Below are 3,518 nucleotides of genomic sequence, written 5' to 3' on the forward strand. Positions count from 1 at the left end.
GGATGAATGTGTGTAGGACCTTTTACTTCATTTTGTAGAAGAATTGTAAAGAGATGAACAAGAACAAAAAATATTAGCATATTTGTGGTAAATATAAATAATTACTTTTGAAGAAAACAAACATGGAGGTAGCTCAACATTATATATTTTTTTCAACATTATATTTTTTAAATCGAACACAACTTGCCTATTTAAAAATAAAGATAGGCAGCAAAATAGAAGTTTCAAACTCTAAACTGAAAACTAAGGTAGATTCTACTTATATAAGGAGGAAAATTTATTTCAGGTTTTTGCCTTAGAAAATATGCTAATCCAATGAAGAGTGAAGCATCCTTAAGAAAAAAATTGCCTCTATATTTTTAGTACCCATTCTCTTTTTATCAATATAAATATGCCTCTAATTTCAATACATATATCTTAATTTAAACAAAATATATCCCTAATAAAATAGGGACCAAGTCCTTAATAGAATTTAGAGATTGTTTTTAAAAACATTCCAAGAAAAAAAAAATAAAAAAATAAAAATAAAAACATTCCAAGAAAATAAGTAAATTCATTTAAATTCAATTAAAAACTATGATAAAAAGATTTTTACATATATATGCAGAGGTCTTTTTAAGAAATAACCATTTTTATTTTAGAAAGTAGGCTTGTATTTAATTTGTCAATAACACTTATTTATCAACTACATCATTATAAGGCCAACAATTTGATCATATTCAAACTGGTAGCCCTGAAAACATCAACACATTGACTTATTTCATAGAGCTTAGTACAAACAAATCAAAGAGCCAGGGTCAATCTTTATGTAATTTGTGGTGGGAAATGTCTTAAAAGGTAGGTTAGAAATTCAGTTGATCTACCTCAATGGTCTGCACCAAAGGTCACGCAAAGAAATAGTCACTTCCATATTTTAACTCTCTCCTGATGACATTCCCCAACATTTGCTAAACTTTGACTCAAGACAGTCCTACAAAATAATTCTTTTGCCAGGAAAATATATGTTCTTGATAGAAATCAATATGCCTTTATTCTGATTATTATACCAAATGATTTATATCCCTGTCTACAATAATTTTCAGAAATAAATTTAATATTCAGTTACTTTACCCTTCAGGGAATTTTCTCTCTCCTCCTTTTTATGATCTTTATTTTCTGCTAATTCTTTAAATACATAAATATGCACACATATATGTATATACACATGTGTGCACCTATTTAATTTGCACTTCAAATCCTTTCTACAAAAAGATGTCATATATAAAAAAAGGTATGTATATATATATTTCAAATGTATGTATATTTATCATAAAAATTAACAAAGTAAAATCACCTCTTTAAACTTCAACTCTAGCCTGACATTAGGAAAATATAAAGATACGAACAGAGAGGGGTTATTGGGCAGGATAGTTTTAATTCCCCAAGCATAATACTAATGTCTTTTGCACTGAATAAATGTGTGATTTCTAAAAATCTAAGTAAATGAATATTAGTTCAAAATTGTTCCCCTCTGTGTATAATGTACTGGGGAAATAAAGAAGCTTGGGGATTATTTTACAAAAGAGAACAGGAAAATCTTATGCTACAATAAAGGGTGGAGGTGAGCGGAGAAGAATAAGGAGAGAGAGCACAGATAAATGATATATAGTGTTCAGGGAACTGTATACAGATTCAGTCCCATACACGTATCTCATAAAATCCTAATCCTTGCAGTGTGGCTTTTATTAATATCTTATGTATACACATACCAAGAGTGAGGGAAGATGTTTGAATAAACTATCATAGACAATTGGCAAACATCAGTAATAAAACTATAACTAACAAAAAGTTATTGTTTATACAAATGTGGTAAGAGCCCCTCATGAAATGCCCTGGCAGCACAAAGGAATGATGGTTAGGTTATGGAGATACACTACAGTGTGCAGCCAGAGCTGATGATACTGTGATAACAAATATTTGTCTAAATTCCAGGCAGGCCTTTCTTAAAGGATATCAACAAAAGAGAGCAAAGCATATGGAAAGAAAATAAATTTGGATCTCAGATTTTGCATTATAAGCAAAACTAAGTTTAAAACAAGGAGGGAAGGGACCCCTGCCTGGGTGGCTCAGCCGTTGAGTGTCTGCCTGCGGCCCAGGGCTTGATCCTAGGGTTCTGGGATCGAGTCCCACATCGGCCTCTCCACAGGGAGCCTGCTTCTCCCTCTGCCTGTGTCTCTGCCTCTCTCTCTCTCTTTCTCTGTGTCTGTCATAAATAAATAAATAAATAAATAAATAATAAAATCTTTTTATTTAAAAAATAAAAATAAAACAAGTAGGCAAGCCCTGCATGATGCATGGCAGCAATAGGAAAGTGTGGCTGCCAAGAACTCTCAGGAGGCTGAGGAAGGGTGACAGTACAAGTTTGCTGACCTCTCTGAGGATGCTAACTGGAACAATGATCCTGGCACCAGGCGAAGCAGGAGTGTGGTGAGTACTGGAGGTAGGTGTAGTCCCTCACCTGTGAGGTGGATGCACTCAAAGGAACTAATGAGTCCCTGGAATGCCAGAGGCATGAAATGGGGGTGAATGTGGCTGAAGCTAACTCCAAGGCACCACGGGCCGCCTGCAGCATGAGATTCAGAACGTGAAGAAAGGTCACCTTTGGGAATACCAAACAGAAATGATGTGGGCACGGATGTGCTGCGGCCCAGCTCACAACATTCTGTGGAATGTTAGGACAGCTCTTGGCAATGAGATTGCCATCTAAGGGAAGCTGCTAGAAGGCAGGGGAGCGGAATTGCTCTGCCTCTTCCAAACTCTTCTTCCCTGACCCTAAGGGAAACCAAACTGGATTCACTCCTTCTGGTTGACACTCAATCAAAAAGGATACTTCTGATGAAGACGGTTGAAACTAGAGATGGATAGGTTATCAATGAAACTTCTCAGCATCCCAATGACCTTGAGCGAAAATTACACACACTTGGAACAGCAATATATTACCAGCAAGAATAAAAAAGAAATCTGTATCTTAAAGAAATAGCTTTGCTGCTGTTTTTCAGGAGCACAAGATAGATTTGGAACAGAAATAGCCTCTAGTTCTGAAGAACCAACACTCCTAAAAGATTTAGAAAAAAAGTTTACAACATAATCTAGTTTACAAAGAAAACTAGTGCTAGAATATTTTTTGAAAGGTATTTTTGAATACTGTTAGAACTACTTTTTTTCCCACAAGTATCTGACCAACTTGCTTCTGCTTTAATAGATTTTTGGAAACCTCAAAACTTAAAATAAAATAAAGTAAAATAATAAAATAAGTAGTCAAGTGATAACCACACACACAGATACACACACACACAACCCCCCCCCACACACACACATACACACGTCAAACACATGCACAAGTCCAACAAAGAGATTTTAACTGAAAGAGACAGCTTTTTAACATAAATGAAGAACAGAAATCACTTTTGGAATTTGGGACTTATTCCCTAGGATGTAATGAAAAATATGTGGACATTTCCACATCCAAAAATAGATGA

General features: G+C 34.8%; 1 pseudogene; it reads left to right on the forward strand.

The window, feature by feature from the left end:
• The first annotated feature begins 1,843 nt into the window (after positions 1-1,843).
• LOC144295524 (vimentin pseudogene) lies at positions 1,844-2,991 on the forward strand (annotated as a pseudogene).
• Positions 2,992-3,518: the final 527 nt, after the last annotated feature.

The sequence above is a fragment of the Canis aureus genome, chromosome 23 (genome assembly GCF_053574225.1).
Source record: "Canis aureus isolate CA01 chromosome 23, VMU_Caureus_v.1.0, whole genome shotgun sequence".
In the NCBI taxonomy this organism is placed as follows: Eukaryota; Metazoa; Chordata; class Mammalia; order Carnivora; family Canidae; genus Canis; species Canis aureus.